At 36.4% G+C, this 21,312-nt stretch overlaps 1 long non-coding RNA gene across 1 annotated transcript; it reads right to left on the reverse strand.

The window, feature by feature from the left end:
- Window positions 1-6,207: 6,207 nt before the first annotated feature.
- Window positions 6,208-8,354, reverse strand: LOC141483328 (uncharacterized). Its single transcript, XR_012466015.1, has 3 exons — window positions 7,611-8,354; window positions 7,225-7,300; window positions 6,208-6,548 (listed from the first exon to the last, which is right to left on the reverse strand). It is a non-coding gene; the product is annotated as an uncharacterized lncRNA (long non-coding RNA).
- Between the last annotated feature and the right edge of the window lie 12,958 nt (window positions 8,355-21,312).

A 21,312-nucleotide genomic window follows, 5' to 3' on the forward strand; every position in this document is an offset into this window, starting at 1 on the left:
GTTTTTATTTGGTGGTAGGGGTGGTACCCCACCAATGGTCGAGTGGTGGGGGTGTGAGTTCATGTTCCAATGGTGGGGGTGTTCAGTGGTGGGGGGTTGATGGGTGGATGTTAGGTCATTCACCCCACGTGACGTTATGTGAGATCATGGTCAAGTGGTAGGGGTGTTCAGTGGTGGGGGTTGAAGGGTGGAGGTGTCCAGTGGTGTGGGTTGGAGGGTGGGGGAGTCCAGTGGTGGGGGTTGAAGGGTGGGGGTGTCTAGTGGTGGGGGTTGAAGGGTGGGGGTGTCAAGTGGTGGGGGACGGCATCGAGAGAGGTAAGGACACACTGATGAATATGAATTACACAGCCACACGCCGTGGAGTGCACATCTCGCTCTTCTGCCATTGAACGGTTGCTGCTGCTGTGACGTCACACCACTACTGACATGGTGGGCTCACACCGATGGGACATTCATTACTTGGAGGATCTTTGAAGTATGCAGACGTATGTTTGTACACAGACACGCACATGATAAACCCTGTACCGTGCATTCACACACACATACACACACCAACCCTCAAGGTCACCCTAATTACACCATTACGTCATTAATGACGTCATACTGGTGGGGGGAGGCATGAGTCGGACATGTCGTTCAAGATTACCATAATTACACCATTACGTCGTTAATGACGTCATAGTGGTTGGGGAGGCATTAGTCGGTCTAGGTCATTCACCCCACGTGACCTCATAGTGGTGGGGGGACATGTCGTTCAAGGTCACCCTGATTACACCATTACGTCGTCAATGACGTCATTGTGGTGGGGGGAGGCATGAGTCGGTCTAGGTCATTCACCCCACGTGACATCAGAGTGGTGGGGGGAGGGTCATTCACCCCACGTGACGTCATAGTGGTGGGGGAAGGCCTGGGACCGGCTCAAATCTCCTACTACTGCCTCTATTATTGTTTTCAATCCTTTATTGCATTTGATCATTTCCTTTAAAATTTGATTATTTGAAACTTCAGTTTCACTCATTATTTTGTCGTGTATGGGCTATTTTATGTTATCAGAGATGCCAAAATATTAAAAGCCTCACTCTCCAATGATAAGAATGATTGGAATGTAAATGTTTATAGTTGTTGAATATTAAGAAACCCTCTCGTATTGGGATTGAAAGTGGTTTTTTAATTTATTCTTTCATACAATAACTACTTGCAAAGCTAAAGCTGCCATATATATCTTAAAAACAAATAATTTTATATGAACACTAAATTATACAAAAAACGCTTTTCTCTACTCAGTTTGTATGTGATCTTTTGTATAGGTATTGTTTATGTTTATTGAATTTGTGTTTCGAAATAAATTGATTTGACGCTAATTATATGACGATTCCTATGCAAATCATTTGTACCATTTGTCTAGAGAGAAATAAAAGTCATTATTATTATTATTATGATTTTTTTAACCTTAGTTTGCGCTGGTCAGGCCCTATCCTCTCAATCCCCGATACATTTAGGAGGGAGCGCCAGAATTATCAACCAACGACCACACCCCACACCTTAAGGTAATGATTATTGGATCGGGAACAGCCTGATTAAAATTCCAGCCTGCGGCAAGTCGGAATGATTTCAAAATTTGAGTGTAGAAAGAGCTTCATTCCACCAAGGTATCCAATTATGAAAACAACCATCTTGACAGAGTGGTCTGGATAGAGCCTGCGGAATTCGAAGAGAAAATCTCGATTTTTCATCCGTATTTCTTCCTCTTTTGAAAGATATTCGTATTGTCAGGAGATGAAAACTTCACGACAAGTATCGTCTTGCCCTGACTTATTAGCTTGTATGAGCCTGAGGTTGGGAAACCATAGTTCCTGGTAGGCCATGATGAATCCCCCAGTTTCCGACTTCAACTCACTCGACCTGAAGAAAACGAAGGACAGGCAATTTGATAAGTCAAGGTCTTCAATGCATTGGCTTATCCTTGTGTTGCTTCAGGACTTAAGTGATCTCTGCTGCTTTTATATGGGCATTTTTGATGAACGGAGATGACGAAGAGATGACAGAGTTATGATCACCTCGTTCAGTGTCAAAAATTAAACCTAGTTCATCAGCTGCTTGGGCAGAGAAATGATTCAATTTCTGCTCTCTCATTGTCGTAGACCATGCAGAGAAGGGGATCCGAACTCCTGACGACTATACAGGCTCCATCCAGTACTCATGTAGATACTCAAAACTCAAAAGTCTAGGCCCTCCTTGTTGTCGGCGAAAGTACAACTATGAAACGGACGATTTTGGATGCGAACTTCTATGGAGGTGAATCGTTTTTCCGGTCTATAGGTCGAGTTGATACAGTTTCTTTCGAGTCCAAACGAGTAGAGTAAGATTGGAACGGTAAGCATATTTGTTGCAGCAGCTTTGTTCTTCATCAATAATCCCGATGATCAGATCTGTATGAGTTTGTGCTGATACTTGCCGCGAAGAGAGTTCTTCACTGCTGTTATCTCTTGTGAGTGGAGTTGTTCCACCCCGAAGAGTATACGTTTTTCCTTCATTCAGATGGTGTAGGATGCTTCTATTTACGAGCTGCACATCTGTTCCGTAGTCCCCGCATCATTCTCTTTTGAGATAGACTGTTGCACATTCGTCTATCCCGATTTTCATACTGAAAGCATGAAATATACCCCTTCTGAAAGTTACCCACCCCTTTTGGACTCTAACATAACTAGGTGTTATGGTGAACGAGTTTACCAAAATTGTTCGAAGCATCTCACTATTTTGTCGGGTACCGAAGGGCACTGAGCAAATGGAAGATGAGCTCATGCGATGTTTATCGATTGCCTTGCGGTAATCAATTCAAGCAATAGAGAGGTTACGCTCAAACTGTATAGAGTCCTGCGTTACACATCTATCAATTAGCGCGATTTCTGTCTTCGACCCTCTCTGCTCATATATCAGTTCGAACACTCGGTCAACTGCGGTGAGTATGGTGAGTATTCGTGTGTGTGTGTATGCTTGTAAATAAGTTATAACACGAATTTAAACATGTCATTGGTCTGTAATTATTAGGAATCGACAAATCTCCGCTTATGGGGGTGAGAACGGTCTGTCATACGTCAAACCAATCTTAAATCGACTGCTCTCCATTCAGCCATGAGTTGAAAACTCTTACCAGATGGTGGTGGGAGCTTGGTAGTTTCTTCCACCAATAAGTGTTCAGCCCATGTGGCCTAGAGCAGAAAATTTCTTGGAACCCACAAGGGGTTTTCTAACGTCACCCGGGGTTATCGGGTTGCGTAGTTCATTGAGCTCAGTCTCTTTACTGAAAGCTTGGAACTGCGCTGGGGCTGGAGTGTCTAAGTTGAGTGGCTGCGGGTGTTCATGGGTATCGTTCCAGAAGGATTCCATCCGATCAGCGAATTTACCACAACACATGGATGCTCTAGGAATAAGCGAGAAGATTTTTCGCTCATTCCTTCCTTGCTCTTCTCACTAGTGATTTCTTAGTAGCCACTAGCTTTCGTATCTTATCAGTGCAGTGCTGTTTGGTGGCTAGCAGCACGCCTTAACTCAAACTGTGATGAATACGTCACGAGACATGTATTGTCTCGCCAACGTGATCTCAGCCTCCATCTTGTATATCCATCGATCAATCTTCTGAACTGCAAGGCCGAGATTTCGTCCTCACGTTTTGGAAAGCGATTGGACGATTCTGTACACGATGTTATTTTGCCAGATGTCAGCCTCTTCTGTCAGAACACTATGAACCTCTGCATCTAAACAAGCCATTTCTTGTAGCTTCAGGGACCAAATTTTGTGGAACGCTCTAGGTCTACTGATTATCTCCACTGGTGGGGTGATGCGAGTCTCCTCTTCAGGCGACTGGTGATAGAACTGTCACTTCTACCACTTCGTTAGCAGACTGGGAAGGAGCTATATAGTCTTGTCGCCTAATATAGGATACGTTTTCCTTAAGGCGGAAAAGGCGGCATGCTCCGGATATGTTTCACACCACAGAGCTTGCATTCTTACCATGTACCCTCTTCGCGTGGACTCACCACTCTCATAGCAATGCATAAGCTCATGCGTCCACTCAAAGCGTCTGTTGTAATTGCCAGGGTTGTCATAGGTGGGCAAATCATCGTTATAGGTGCTTCTGACACCTTCGAGCAAGTCGATTGTGGGGGCCCTTTTCTCGACTACCACGAACCTAGTTTTGGGAATACCGGTTAGTTAGCCTTCTAGATCTGCGGTCGGCACCGGAAGGAGAATAGTGTTCTCCCTCACGGGTGCGCCCGGGCTGCCGGTCCGGTGTTGCACCAGTTGCTGGGGTAAGCATTGGCGCATCTCACCAAAGACCTCAGGTGTTAGTCGCCATCCCTGCTTATGCGCGTCTATTATTATGATTATTATTATTGTACTATACTTTGGAATAATTCGGTATACAGGGAGTGTGACACGAAAAATTAACATGAAATAAATGAAATTATTCAGATCGGTACAATTGGATACTTTCGAAAGCCTTCACATGGTGAAGTAGAGCATGAGAATTGTGAACGAAGGTTCCAATCCAAACAACCTGACTCTTTCCCCTTTCTACTGAAACCATCGAAAATTTCTTCAGAAATGTTTCGCTAGTTTGAACTCAAGATTTACAGAAAGTAAAGACGTAGGTTCATCCGGTTAGGCACAAAAAGGCAAGACAAAATTCATGATAAAATCAATATATTCCATCTTCTGATGCCAACTTGATATGTACGGTATATCCAGATCAATCTAGCAGTTCTGGCGTGTAGGAGCTATATAGGAAATATCTGAGAGTAAAGTTTCATTAGTTTCAGTTATGTACTACCTATCTTAGTTGTTGGGGGGTTTATTTTGAATAAATAGTGGATTTGTTATGCATCTATAATATTATCCAAGATACAAGAGTAAATTACGTTATGGCTTCATTCGTATCATGGAAAATGTAGGTATACAATCATTTCAGTGAAAATTTTGATAAATCATTCGAATATGCAAATAAATTATTCGTAGCATATCTAATTACATATCAGAAAATTATCAGAACTAGTATTTGCAGCTATCAAGAAAACGTTAATTCAATCAATGCACTAAATGAATATGATATGAGAGTAACATACATTTTTTTTCTAACATTGTTTTTCAAAATTTGAAAATATTTATGAAACCCCAAATCCATGCTTTAACGATTGAAATATGCAAAAAATGTTTAACAACGTACTCAAATATAGAAATTTACATTCAAATGTTAAAAAAACTATTGAAGAAAACTCAAAATGAATTATGAGTTATTGAAAGAGAGCGTTTGAGTGCAATAATAAACCTTTCTTCATATCCATAAATAGTCATATCCATCGATTCATTCAATAGTCTATATAAATTTATAGGGTAGGGTATAGTTTAATATATAATGAAGGTGATATAAACAAAAATGATGGCGTGATAATATACATACGTGATAATTTAAAGTACCATACCAATATCATAAACATTAACCAACTTAAAGTCATTGAAACAAATGTAAATGTAAATAATGAAAAAATTATTCTTACGTCAATTTATAGACCACCATCTACTGATATTAGAGAGTTTTTAGATAGTCTTGGGCGGTATTTAGTGGCATCAAAATTTCTTACTGATTATCATTTCATTTTGGGTGACATTAACATTAACATATTAGATGAGGATGATCAGTTGGTGTCTGACTATTTGAACATACTTTATGAATTTGATTTTGTTTCAACAATAAATGGAATAACAAGAGATGCTTCAGGAACTTGCTTAGATCATATTTTTGTAAGAAGTAAAAATTATGAATTATCCAATAATTTGTGTGCCCCCTGTATTTATAAGTCTGCACTCACTGATCATTCATCGACAATTCTACATTTGCAACAGGGTGGCATTGGGAAAGACTATTCGGGACAGCAAATTCAAAGTTTGTATACGAAAACTATAAATTATAATAACTTAAAACATTCTTTAAAGCATTATGACTGGACTACATTCTATGATATTCAAGATACAAATAAATTAGCTGAAACTCTTATGAAAGTAGTGAAAACAAATATAGATACTAATACTCAAAAAGTTAAAATAAATGCCAAAAACAAACATCGAAAACAGTGGATTTCAAATGGTCTGGTAAAATCTATAAACAAGAAAGACACACTTTATAAAGAACATAAAAAAAAACCCAAATGATTTATTTAAAAAACATGAATTTATTAATTATAAAAACAATTTGACAACACTGATCAGAACAGCCAAACGTAACTACTACCAAAATAAAATTGATGCATCTAAACATAATTCAAAAATTCTGTGGAACACTGTAAATGAACTTACAGGCAAAACAGAAACAAATAACAGTATAACAGAAATACATAATGTTCAAGGAAACTCTATCACTGATTCTTTTGAAATAGCTACGGAATTCAATAACTATTTTTCCAATGTAGGACCAGAACTTGCTAATAAAATACCGCGGACTTCAAATTGTAAACATTCTTACAAATCACTACCCCATTCAATTTTCTTGGAACCTGCAACAGAAGAAGAAGTTATTAACACCATAAAATCTTTAAAAAACAAAAAATCACCGGGTTACGACGAAATTACCGCAGAATGTTTGAAGGAAATTGCAAATGAGATTGCAACACCACTGTGTTATTTAATAAACAATATTATTTATAAAGGTGTATACCCTTCTTGTTTTGAATTATCAATTGTAGTCCCATTACATAAAAAAGGAAGTAAAACTGAACTTTCCAATTATAGACCTATCTCCCTGATTTCTAACTTTGCAAAAATATTTGAAAAAATTTTGAAAATTCGTATAACAAAATACTTAAATAAATACAATTTAATATCAGAACATCAATTTGGGTTCAGGGAAGATAGGTCAACACAAGATGCAATCTCTTTTCTGACAAGCAAAATTTATAAATCACTAGATACAAACAAAAAATCGTTATGCATTTTCTTGGATGTTGCAAAGACATTTGACACAGTGTCTCATAATAGGATGTTGGAAACTTTACAGGATTTAGGTTTCAGGGGCAGTGTTTATAATTTGATGGTAAGCTATTTAGCTGGAAGAAAGCAAAAAGTCAAAATAAATGATAAATTAAGTGAAGAAAATTTAATAACATATGGTGTGCCGCAAGGTACGGTTCTAGGGCCTACTCTGTTCACCATTTATATTAATCATTTACTTACCTTGAATACTGAAGGTTCCATTATTAGTTTTGCAGATGACACGGCTGTTTTTTATCAGAGTGAGTCATGGGCTGACCTACAACAAAAAATTAATCAAGATTTTATTCACATTATAGACTGGTTTGATTATAATTTATTAACTGTTAATTACTCAAAAACGTGCTTTGTTCCATTTAGTTGTTATGAAAATGGTTTACCAGATTTTAATGTTGTACAGTTACATGTCAACAATAAAATAATAGAAATAAATAGAGTTAGATATATAAAATATTTAGGTATAACAATTGACGATACTATGAAATGGAATATACATATACAAAATGTAATTAAAACATTAAGGCCTATGCTATATAAAATAAAATTTCTGAACCGATACTTAGACTTACCTGTGATAAAGATTGTATATTACTCTTTGGTTGAATCTAGGCTAAATTACGGAATATTAGGATGGGGTGGAGCCGCAAACTGTCATTTGTCCAAACTTGAGACTCTACAAAAAAGATTCCTAAAAATAATATTTAAAAGAGACATGTTGTATCCTACAAACCTTCTTTATCAAGAGGCTAAAATATTTGATATTAGTCAGTTGTACTACATACAGTTAGTGTATTTTCAATATAAACATAAACGTCACGATTATATAGACCACGTACATAACACTAGAAATAAAGTAAAAAAATTGATCAAAACAGAACTGACACTCAAAACAATTGGTCATCGAAGTCATTTGCATTCAGCTAGTCGAGCCTATAATATACTTTCGGAGTCCATTCGACAGGCAGAACCTTTTAAAAAATTTAAAAAATTAATTAAAAAATTCGTTTTGGACGAACGACATCAAATTAATTTGTTACTAAGAGCCTGACGTCCTAGTAACATAGTATGTTGTTCTTTTTTTTGTATTGGCAAATCCTGTTGTTTGCAATGGTTTGTAGTTCTTTTTGTTTATTATTATTTTTATTAACTACTACATACAAAAGTTTTATTTACTGTCTAGATTATTTTTTCTGTATTTCTTTTTTGTTTGTAGTTTATTTCATAAAATACGTATATTTTTTAATCGAAAATTTTGGTAGTTTCATCGCATACAAGCTCTGCTTTCGCGATGTTTTGTGTTGGTGTTTATTTGTATTATTATTTGTTTATTATTAAATTATAATTATAAAAAAAATTATATAAAAAAATTATATCAAGAAATTCATAAGGTTTGATACAGTTCGAACGAACTTGGAAATAAAAATTTGTCTAGTATTCAAAAAAACACTAATATGTGATTTCCGCTTGACAGTTCACAAAGTCGCGAAAGGTGTTTCGCTATACAATATCATCTTCAGGCATCACAATACACAGTACACAATACAAAGTATTGTTTAGCAAAACACGTGTCGCGGTTTTGTGAACTGTAAAGTGGAACACTCATATTGAAGAAATTTTTTCAATAGGCCTTGAAGAAAAATATGGATAGTGGCAAAACAGCAACAGACTGATATCAGAGATCATCTTGTACAACATTGAATGTATAAACTCAAACTTAAAAGTTATAAACGTATAAACTTAAATTTTGTCCACTTCTGAAGACGGAGATAACACCAAGGTATATTCTGACCTCTGAAAAGTTGAGATAAATATTCTATCATTATCCAGTTCTCTTATTTTGATAGGCAAAATTAATAAATACGACACGTTTCTGATGAATGAAACATTTTTCTTTGTGGAAATTGCTATAAGTTCTCATCAGAAAATCATGAATTTTACACAAAAAAAAAGTTTCATCACAAACGGCAGGTGGTTGTGTTATGCATAGAACTCAGGTTAATTTTAACCATACGTATTATAGCTGATCACATCATTTTCCTCCGTGAAGTTGGGCCCTTTTTTCAATCTTCTCAACTCACCAAAGTTTGGGTCAAGTTTAATTATCAACTATTCCTATATTCGAGATACTTTTTCCTTATCTGAGAATACTTTCTGCGTTTCACTTAATTTCTTCGTTGCTTGGGAAAACGTATTCAAGAAGTTTCCCAAGAGGAAAGAGTATAATTTCAAATTTAACGTGGAGACACGACTGGGGTGTTGAAATGACTGACTACTTCGCGAACGAAAGCCGGAGATAACACCAAGAAGAAATTTAATTTTAATTGCAAGATTTGAATCTACATCTGAGTAATTACGGCACTTGTATAATTCCAGATTTTCTGTGACAAACTGAACTCGTGTTTATATTCTGTTAATTGATTCTCTTCAGATTTTAAATTAACTTTAACATCGTTCGAGGCTAATTTGATTTTGGCATTAGCCTTCAATTGTTCGAGATCAACGCAGAAGGCTCTGAAAATCATGTTTATCCAATGTTTCGAAAAAAAGTTTCGATAAAGAATGAAAATATTTCAAATTTGACAGGCACCTGTAATTTCATTTGAGAATATGTTGAATAATATGAGATCTGATAAAATTATAATTATGAATATGAATCTGAAGTAATAATTTCGAAACGTTTTTCAAGATATTTCTTGTTGAGAAGTCACCTATTTTTTTCAATTTGAGCTTTCATAGTCAAAAATTTATTCTAGATCAACAGAGACTTTTCTAAAGTGGAAAAAGAGCTAACTGAAAAGTTCATCCAGAAGTTATCGAGTAATATAAACCCTGTAGAGTTGAATAAAAATTTATATACGCAACCTCGTATCTTTACAAAGTCACACGTTTCGGAAAGTAACCTCGTTATGCTATCAAAACCTAACCTAAATTTTGTTAAAAAACGCCTAACATGAGAACATACTAAATCGAGTTTTTTTATCCACTATATCTTATGCAGGTAGAACTTGTACCTCTTTGATATTTCGCCACTGAATGAAGAATTATTTACAGAAATCGTTGTATTCTCGTGTACTGAAAGTCAACAAATTATTTTGATTTAACGTCGTATGTATAACAATTTATATTACCCAACAGAATCTCATTTTTTATGTGAAACATCTATACCCGCATGTAAAATCGATTCCTGGCCTGGCGACGTGTGCCGTGGCGATGGGTCGCCACGCGCAAGCGACTGTGCGATTCTCTTTCTACTGTTTCGGCGTTACGCTATCTCTCTCGTCATACTGAGCTTGGATACATATAGTGTATACAGTTGTGTTTACTACAGTTTTACTAAATCTAATGATGGTGGAATTAATATTGAAACATTCATTATTGATATTTATAATTGAAGATCTTCAGTAATATATAGCAATAACTATTTAAGATTCTTAAGTTTACCAATAAATTGAAGACACATTGAATTTTTTTCATGTATATTTTAATCACGCATTTTTTATGAATATTTCAGTACCCAACAATCATCACAGGGGTCACAAAATATTATTAATGATGTTTCACATCTGCCAGGGGTCCCGTGACAAAATATATTTTCTTTTCTGATACTTTATCCACTATTGCTATTTTGAAAATGATAAGACTCTCGGGTTTGTTGAATTAGAAAATTCAAATCTTTCTTCAGATCTCGTTTTTCAATTTTTGCTTTAAATATTCACAAAAAAATAAATTTGACGGATTTCTTTCATTGGCTTTCTCGAGTTTTTTTTCCAAATAATCGATACATGTTATAAATTGTTCTCCGAGGTGTCTCTCTGCCTGTCTGTCTGCACGCGATAAACTCAAAAACTATGAAACGGATTTCCATATGATCTTTACCAATGGACGGCGTGAATCAATGGACACATTTGTGTGTATAATTAATTGAAGTTATTCGTGAGAAATCGGAGCGAAGGTGCTATCCTGCGAGCTTTCTTGGAAAACGGTGATTAATTTCTTTGAGATATGACAAACAAAACAATACAATACATACAGTTCCTCTTTCATAGGTATATAGAAAAGGTCACAATAGAATATCTTTAAAAGACACCCATTTCAATTTTCAAAATTATGGTCACATAAAATGATATAATGTGGTAGTTGGGAAGCTAATTGTTGGATACGATATTAATGAATTTCATAAGTTCGGACTTCCATTATCTGATATATAAAATAATTTGAAATCCCTCAGAGAACTAACAAACATCCGAAGAATTAAAAAAGAATATCTGAAAATAACAATTATATTCAGCAGAAAAACCCTGAAATGTAATAAGAGTGAAATAAAATAGTGTGTAAAAAGAGTGAAGTAATTTGGTTTGGAATCTCTTGAATTTTTTTTGTTATTTTAATTTTTCGTTCAAATATTTTATTTTTACCCGTATTTCATTTCACTGTTATTTCATTTCAGAGTTTTTTTGCTTAATATAATTATTATTTTCAGCTGTCCTTTTTTAATTCCTCTTTTTTTATTAGTTCTTTCAGGGATTTCAAATCATTTTATATGTGAAGTAACTTGGCTTGGAATCTCTTTTATTTTTTATTAATTTTTTGTTCAATTGTTTTAATAGTGGAGACACTTTCATTTGATTGAATTTCATTCAAGGACATTATCATTAGTTATTAGTTGGAAAATCTTGCTTCGCCCAAGTAGTTGATATATGAATGACTGGTAGTTATAATGAAGGGACAAACTTTTTTCATAAACTCCACCTCATAATTTGATTTCAACAAACTTTATTTGAAAAATATATCACGACTTGTTTCGCTAACACAGTAGCTTTATCTACAGTGATCACTGTTGAAACATGATATGTGATATATTTTTCAAATAAAGTGTTTGGAGATCAAATCATGAGGTGTAGTTTAATGAAATCACCATAGAATCTTCATCAAGTAACCGCCAAATCAATCAGAAAAAGAAAGGTTAACGTCAAATTATTAGAGGTTGACGAATCTTACTTTATACAACCCTACCAATGTTTATCCTCCACCCATACGAAAAAAGAATATGCAATTTTTTAGACCATTCCGCAACATTCGAGGCATTAAAAAATCTGGTTACATTTCTACCTGTTCAGATCAGCTGTTTTTCCGGGTTTTGCCCCGTGTTCTGTGTTTTTGATCCTCACGAGGATTAGTTTCACAGTTTGGACAGTCTAGTTTTAAACTCCAGTCATCACCAAGAGATGGTAAATGAAACTTTGCCGAAACGTTGTGCAAATAATCACAGAGATTCCTGGTGAAAATTTCCCACCGAATACTTTCCAAAAAAGAAAAATTATTACATAAGGGGGGAAGGGAGAATATCTGGTAATATTCACCATTAACAAAATTATATCGTTCTTCTAATCAGGGGTTTGTTCTTACCTGAAAGTTATAATAAGAAAAATATTTAACGTGCTCTAGTGACTCCCCTTATCAACTATAATCCTGAAAACTAAAACACAAACTTTGCCTAGCTTGGGGGTAGGTTCTCTGTATAGCGGGTTCTGATATCATAAATAATTCCCAGTGAATCAAACGAACCTGACTCATGAATTCGCCTTATTTATTATTGATTTTAGATCAATGAACATTTGAGATAGTACTCAAGGGAGATCTCACTTGCGTCTCACATTAGAATAATCAACGACATAAGCATATACAATTTCTTCTAACTCTTTCGTAGCACAACCCCATACAAATTATAATGATATTCTATTATAATACAATTAAAAAAAATAAATAAATAAGGAATTCAAAATAATTGTCTTATTGGCTAGACTTATCTGTTTCTGTCCAATATGAAGGTAGTGGATCTAATGTTTCTATTCAGGGTGGTGAGTCGGGATAAAAAGTCAGATCTCCTGGACTGGAACCGATCTATTCAGGAATGACCGTCTGGAGCGCAGGATAACACCTATCCATCAGGACTCGTTCCGGGTAACAAAGATGACTTGAGTCAAGGGTAGTAGGCCCCAAACAATCTAGGGGTGGAAGAACAAGCCGTGGAAGAAGGGTGGCTTGAAACGTAGCTGTCCTACGCAAGGACAGAAGACAAAGTGCCGGTAAACACAAAAAAATATCCGACTAAGTCGATAGCTAGAGGAGTAAAAAAAAACAACTCAACGGAATGATTCCAACAGGAACTGTAAATCCATTCACCAATTACTTCCTCAGCACAAATTTTACGTCTTGAGAATTTATCCTCAAATTAGAGAAGAGCAAAACAAAGTTAAACTCGAGACGACATCTGCACAAGTGATATTTCCACCTAAATCAAGTAGGATGTGTTTTTTTTCATTTTTTTGTTTTCTTTCCTTTTAGTTCAGTATATTTATAAAGAAATAGTCCCTTAGAATAGATAACCCATATGGCAGGTATGTGTTTAATAAGTGGTATTGATTTTTCTGAAGTCTCTCTTTACATAAAGCAATGATGGAACCAAAACAATTGTATTTGAATTATGAAACTTTGGAACACGTAACATCCCCCATCAACCCCCAGGAGAATTGCTCCGTAATTCTCCTTTAACATAATGGGATAACCTAAACTATTCGTCATCAGATTCAGAGTCAGGAGGTTTTGCTTTTAAATCTTTCACATGCCATAATCCTTTCGGGCGATCATCTTTGTCGGCTAACTCATATGTAGTTGGGCTCAATTTATTTTTAACCTTAAAGGGTCCTACGAATTTTGGGGCCAGCTTTGCAGTGAAGTTATTTGTGGCATCCGACAGAACAAAATTTCTTCTGTACACCCAGTCACCAATTGTATAACTAACTGGACGATGCCTCAGATTGTAACGATTCTTTGAACCCTTATGGGCCTTGGCGATTCGTTTTTGTACATCCTGATAGACCTGAACAATCTGTTGTGAACGTAACAGTAAGTCCTGTGGGGTACTGGTTGCAAAATCTGGAGACGTATGGAGGTCGCCAGAACCAACGTACTCCCTAGAAAAATTTATAAAATATGGAGTTAGTCCAGTGGTTTCATGAGTCGAAGAGCGAATGGCACAACCAACTTTGGGAAGAAGGGCATCCCAGTTCTTGTGATTATCCATTATATAACAACGCAACATGGTTTTGAGTACTCCGTTTACTCTCTCGACGGGATTTGATTGAGGGTGATAATTAGGAGTGTAGAATAATTTCACTCTGTAGGATTCACACAATTTTGAGAATGAGGTACTACGGAACTGGACTCCATTGTCACACTGTAAATACCTAGGACATCCAAAGACAAGAAAAATTTGCTCCTCGACTATCTTTGTCACTGCGGAAGCAGTGGCTGAACGAATCGGAAAGAAAAGTGGGAACTTGCTGAATACATCCATTATAACTAATACAAATTTATAACCTGACGAGGAACGTGGCAAAGGTCCAAAAAGATCGACACTTATTGTTTCCCATGGTTTCGTAACTTCTTGGGGCTTACCTAACAAGCCTGCCGAAGAACGAAGAACAGGTTTATTTGATAAGCAAACCTTACATTTACCAACATACCGCGCAACATCAGACCGCATCTTAGGCCAATAATACCGTCTTTTAATGCGCTCATAGGTTTTGAAAATACCTCCATGTCCTGAGGACATCTGGTCATGATTTTCTTTCAATATGGCCAGTCTCCGACTTTTTGGTACCACTATCTTCCAAAATTCGCTATCGTCTCGCAGGTTTGGATATGAACATTTCACATACTTGAAAAGTAAATTGTTCTGACATCGCCAAGCAGGATAATGCAAGGGATGTGCTGAGACTTTTTCTCGTAGAGAATCATACCAACTATCTTCTCTATTCTTTGATCCACCTTGATTGATAAAGAGAGGATCGATACTGGTAATTTCAGGGACTGAACGACTTAGCACGTCAGGTACAACATGATCTCGTCCTTTTCTGTGGACAACCTCGAAATTGAATTGTTGTAATCGAAGAGTCCAACGAGCCAAGCGGCCTGTGGGTTCTCTAAGATTATGTAACCACACCAAACTATGGTGGTCAGTAATGACCTTAAAATTATACCCTTCGAGATATGGTCGTAACTTTTCACATGCGTAAATGACGGCAAGTAATTCTCGCTCTGTGGTGGAGTAGTTTTTTTCGCTTCTAGAAAGAGACCGAGATATGTAACAAATCACATGTTCTCCATCATCATGCTCCTGCGAAAGAACCGCACCGATTCCATAAGCGGAAGCATCAGTTTGAACAATAAATGGTTTGGTGAAGTCAGGACAAGTGAGAACTGGGGCGGAAGCCAATGAATTTTTGATAAACTGAAAGGATCGTTCACAATCCTCAGACCAATGCCATTTTTTATGTTTGCATAATAATGCTGTAAGTGGAGCAATCGTTGTAGAAAATTGTGGTAAAAACCGGCGATACCATGATGCCATCCCAATGATTCTCCTTACTTCGGTAGTATTTGTAGGAGGTTTGATATTCAATATCGCACTAACTTTGTCAGGGTCCACATGCAGCCCATACTTATCCACAACATACCCGAGGTACTTCAACTCGTTCCGGCAAAATTGACATTTTTCTTGAGAGAGCGTCAATCCTGCAGATAATAGTTTTTGGAATATTATCTCTAACACTTCAAGGTGTTTCTCAAACGTTTCGGTAACGACGATAATGTCGTCCAAGTAGACAAATGAATATGGTTCCATTTCTGCACCAAATAAACGATCTACAAGACGTTCCCAAGTGGCAGGGGCGTTTGTCAACCCAAACGGCATTTTCTTAAATTGATACAAACCACGTCCGGGTACTGTGAAGGCAGTTTTATCCCTCGAATCCAAAGCTACTGGAACTTGCCAATATGCCGAGCGAATATCGAGTGAACTCAAGTATTTTGCATTGCGTAACTTATCCAGGATCGTAGCAATGTAAGGAATGGGATAAGCATCTTTTTTCGTGACACGATTCAATGCCCGATAATCTACACAAAATCTCCATTTATCATTACCTTTGGGCACCAAAAGAACTGGTGAAGACCACGCTGAATCGGAGTGCTCAATAATATCATCTCTGAGCATGATTTCAATTTCCTCATCGATACGTTTCTGTACCGCTGGTGAATAGCGATAAGGTCTAAGCCTAATTGGTTCCCCTTCCGTAATAATTTTGTGTTCTATCAGATTGGTACAACCAATCTTATTACCCATTAACCCAAAATACTTCTCAGTTAACTCTTTCAGAATTTTTCGTTGGGAAGTTGTCAGTACATCCAGAGCCACTAAAGAATTGACACAAGCAACATCTGGAGGGGAACTCTGAAAGGACCAACAATTTTTCCGTAAGTCGGGGATTATACCCATTTGTAGCCAAAAATCTATACCTAGAATCAAGGTATGAGAAAGATTTGGAATTATCAACAAATTTGTTACAACAACTTTGTCTTGTAATTGAATAGGAACACTGACTGAGCCTAAAACTGAACAGGATTGACTGTTTGCAACGGTACAATTCTCAACGCGAGAAGGTAACAATTTTACTCCTAGATTCTTCAAAATATTCCAACCTTTCATATTCATAAAACTAAAATTTGCTCCTGAATCCAGAAGACCCATGAAGCGTATACCAAAAATGGTTAAATTCAAATAGGGACGGTTATCGCCTTCACACTGTGCAAAAATATACGCAAGAACAGGTTTAAGACATACTATACTATCATTATATGATTTTGGGTCGAATTTCTCCGAACTCATCCTTAGACCCGCGGATGGTTCGGAGTCGCGTTTCCCGAACGGACACAATCATTACATGTACGAGAGGTAACATTTGCTTTCCCACATCTAAAGCAATGCTTCTTGAAGGCTTTAGTACAGTCTCGTTTACGATGGCCTATCTCTCTGCAATTCCAACATACCTCTCGACTAGCGTCTGTAGCAGAACTAGACGAAGCATGCCCTTGAATGGTGCTAACTTGTGGTCTGCGGGGCCTCTGGTACATAAGCTCAGGTTCCGCAACTATACTGGGATTAGTGGGAGGTGGGCGCATGCGCATTGTGCGCAATTGCACATCTTCAATGGCTTGAGCAGCTCTTTCTAATTCATCTATTGTTCCTATAGGGTATAGGGCCAATTGATTCTGAATATCTGGTAAGAGGTTACGTCTGATAATTCTCAGCTGAATTTCTTCACTCGGAGGTTGAGAAAGCTTTCTGAACAAATTTTTCATTTGAGCACTAAAAATTACAGTTTTCTCTTCAGCCCCTTGAGTTCGATTTCGAATATCACCCCAAACATCTTCTTCATACTCAGAGGACAAATAAGTTGAGCGGAGCTTTGCTTTAAAACTGCTCCAAGAATCAAGGCTATCTCGAATTGCACGATACCACGATAATGCTGTTCCTGAAAACAGGATGACAGCGCTATGAAGAAGCTCTTTTTCTGTTATTCCGCAAGCATAACTGAGCTCTTCAATCCTTTCAATAAAATTTGTTACGCTACCCTGTCCATTGAATCGAACATTCCATTTCGAAATCGTAATGAAACTTCGTGAAAAATCCAACGTGACCGGAGATGGTGTTATATTGAACTGACTTTCAACGGGTGGCATGGCAAGATCTTGCAACCCCATTCGCCGAACTCTAGGCTCAATTCCTAAAGTAGAATGCAAGTTGTGTTCCGTCTCCCTGAATGGAGTGGCTTGGCCTGCCTTATAAATAGGGCCAACCTGTATCTCACCTTGGGGGACATCCACTATATTCACCTTAGACTGAACACCTGTTACCAACTGTTCGACCGGACATGGTGATCCAGTGGGATCAGATTTTTTTTCACCTGCTCCCAATGAATCAATAAGAGGAGCATCTAATAAGTGTGACAACATTTCTCTGTTGGAAGTCGGTTCTATTACTGGGAGTGTAGGATTAGGTTGGTCTAGAATTGAACCTTGGTTTTCCGGGTTCAGGACTTCTGATAAACTGTTCTGTCTTATTGACTCTTCTAATTGATCAAGGAGTTCCGCGGCCCTTGTTATCATTTGACATTTCAATTCAGTAAAATCTGTCGAAATTACCCGATTCAACCGCCCTATTACATGGAAAATCCGAGTTCGTACTTTCGCATATTCATTCGCTGTATTATTAAAGTCAAAATTTTTCACGATACTATTCAAATCCTCAATTTTAGATTCACAAATTTGAATTTCATTATTTGGGTCTAATCCTTCTACTGAATTGGTCAAAAAATTACCTGATTTCTCTAACTTCAAAAATATTCTCAATCGTTTTCGTTTATCATCGACAGAACCATCACTTACCGCACCTCTTACTAATAGTTCATAAGAAAGTTCATCAGATAATAATCTGTTGATTTCCATATTTCACTGAAAACTAATATTACTCAGATAAAAAAAATAACTATATCTCCCGATTTCCCGAAAGAAAGAAAAAAAAAAAAAAAAAAACAACTACCCAAATAACTTCCTGAAACCCCTATTCAATCAAAGGACAAAACGTCAACGAATAAGGTCAGTGAATGCCTTTTGAAACACTCATCACTTCAAGACAAAAATAAAAACATGAAAACGGTAACGATACTTACGAAGTACCCTGTATTATGAAAAAAAATACCTATGGGTGATGTAATGAAGTAATAACTGGCTAGGAAATCGTTATTACTATGCCTAAAAATACTTATTATTATCAAGAGTAATGCAGCTCAATACTCTTCCGAGAACCCCTGTATAAAGGAAAGAAAAAAAACTAAGGTCAGTGATTGCGGATTCGATAACTCTTAAGTATTCAAAATCAAAACCACGGGAAGTTTTGAGACACCTTGTACCATAGAGAATACTTAAATGTGATCTAACGAAAGCACCTGATTTCTGGTCTAAAAATCCCTGTATGTCTGAAAATTCCTCAATAACGACAACAAAAATACCTGATTACTCTTTCGATCATCCCTGTAGGTGAAAAAAAATGATACAAATAAGTTTATGGTAACGTGTAACCACCCTGTATATATGCAACTAAGCAATTCTGGAAACATAAATCAGTACTTGACAGCTTCTTTAAATCCAAAAAAAAAACAATTTACAAAAAATATATGCGATATCGTTCGACGAACACAAGGCGAAATCACTTTCGAATAAATACACATGAGAAAAAAAAAATAAGAACCAGCTAGAATTAATTATTGGGCGCCATCTTATTACATAAGGGGGGAAGGGAGAATATCTGGTAATATTCACCATTAACAAAATTATATCGTTCTTCTAATCAGGGGTTTGTTCTTACCTGAAAGTTATAATAAGAAAAATATTTAACGTGCTCTAGTGACTCCCCTTATCAACTATAATCCTGAAAACTAAAACACAAACTTTGCCTAGCTTGGGGGTAGGTTCTCTGTATAGCGGGTTCTGATATCATAAATAATTCCCAGTGAATCAAACGAACCTGACTCATGAATTCGCCTTATTTATTATTGATTTTAGATCAATGAACATTTGAGATAGTACTCAAGGGAGATCTCACTTGCGTCTCACATTAGAATAATCAACGACATAAGCATATACAATTTCTTCTAACTCTTTCGTAGCACAACCCCATACAAATTATAATGATATTCTATTATAATACAATTAAAAAAAATAAATAAATAAGGAATTCAAAATAATTGTCTTATTGGCTAGACTTATCTGTTTCTGTCCAATATGAAGGTAGTGGATCTAATGTTTCTATTCAGGGTGGTGAGTCGGGATAAAAAGTCAGATCTCCTGGACTGGAACCGATCTATTCAGGAATGACCGTCTGGAGCGCAGGATAACACCTATCCATCAGGACTCGTTCCGGGTAACAAAGATGACTTGAGTCAAGGGTAGTAGGCCCCAAACAATCTAGGGGTGGAAGAACAAGCCGTGGAAGAAGGGTGGCTTGAAACGTAGCTGTCCTACGCAAGGACAGAAGACAAAGTGCCGGTAAACACAAAAAAATATCCGACTAAGTCGATAGCTAGAGGAGTAAAAAAAAACAACTCAACGGAATGATTCCAACAGGAACTGTAAATCCATTCACCAATTACTTCCTCAGCACAAATTTTACGTCTTGAGAATTTATCCTCAAATTAGAGAAGAGCAAAACAAAGTTAAACTCGAGACGACATCGGCACAAGTGATATTTCCACCTAAATCAAGTAGGATGTGTTTTTTTTCATTTTTTTGTTTTCTTTCCTTTTAGTTCAGTATATTTATAAAGAAATAGTCCCTTAGAATAGATAACCCATATGGCAGGTATGTGTTTAATAAGTGGTATTGATTTTTCTGAAGTCTCTCTTTACATAAAGCAATGATGGAACCAAAACAATTGTATTTGAATTATGAAACTTTGGAACACGTAACAAAATATGTGTGCCTTTAGGAACTTTCATTTACGAAAATTCAATATCTATGTTTGATTTCGCGTATTAATAATTAATAATTATGATAATAACGAAAAAAATATGCAATAGAAAGAAAGGGAATCCGGCTCGGAGGACCAAAATGTAGCAGTTTGTATGAATATAAATGAATGGGCAAACTTGAAAAATATCACTGCATAAAATTCTTTTGAATTGTTAACACTAATCTATAAGTGGGCAAACATTGAACAAAATTCAAGACAATGAGTTTGATATTTTTTGTGTGTTTGTTTTACAAACAATCCCGAGGTGTTGTTGGACTTGGCGAAAATTCCATTCCCTAACAATTTTCACATACAAAAAAGTTAGAGAATACCAATATTTTTCCTAAAATAAATAACTTTAGGAGGTATAACTTTCATTTGTGCAGAAATGCATGAGTCATTTCGATAATTTTCTGAATATGATCATAGAAAGAAGCTTTAGGAGAAGTATGTCTAATTCGACCGATACTTGGAGAAAATCGATTATAATATATATACAAAAAACAGTTGTACTCGTGACGCCTGAAGATGCTATCGTATAGCAAAACACGTGTCGCAGTTTTGTTAACTTTCAAGTGGTAATTTCACATTAAAAGGTGTTTATAATACGTTATAATGCTTTGTGTGTTGGTTGGAAATTATACGTAATTACTTCATAACATTAAATATTATTCAGTTAACTAGTTTAGTGATCCATTAATTTTTCTGAAAAAGGGGTTGGTTGGGTAACAGGATCAATTCTTTCTCAAAAATTGTGCATTGTTGTATTCTTGCCGATGTTTCGAATTCAATTCAATTCTTCTTCAGGGCTCTGTAACAATAAATTTTCATAAATATACCTTCCACAAAACTTATACGATCAT

The sequence above is a fragment of the Leptinotarsa decemlineata genome, unplaced genomic scaffold (assembly GCF_025532065.1).
Source record: "Leptinotarsa decemlineata unplaced genomic scaffold, Ldec_3_MD MMD2_tig00003308_RagTag_RagTag, whole genome shotgun sequence".
NCBI classification, from domain to species: Eukaryota; Metazoa; Arthropoda; class Insecta; order Coleoptera; family Chrysomelidae; genus Leptinotarsa; species Leptinotarsa decemlineata.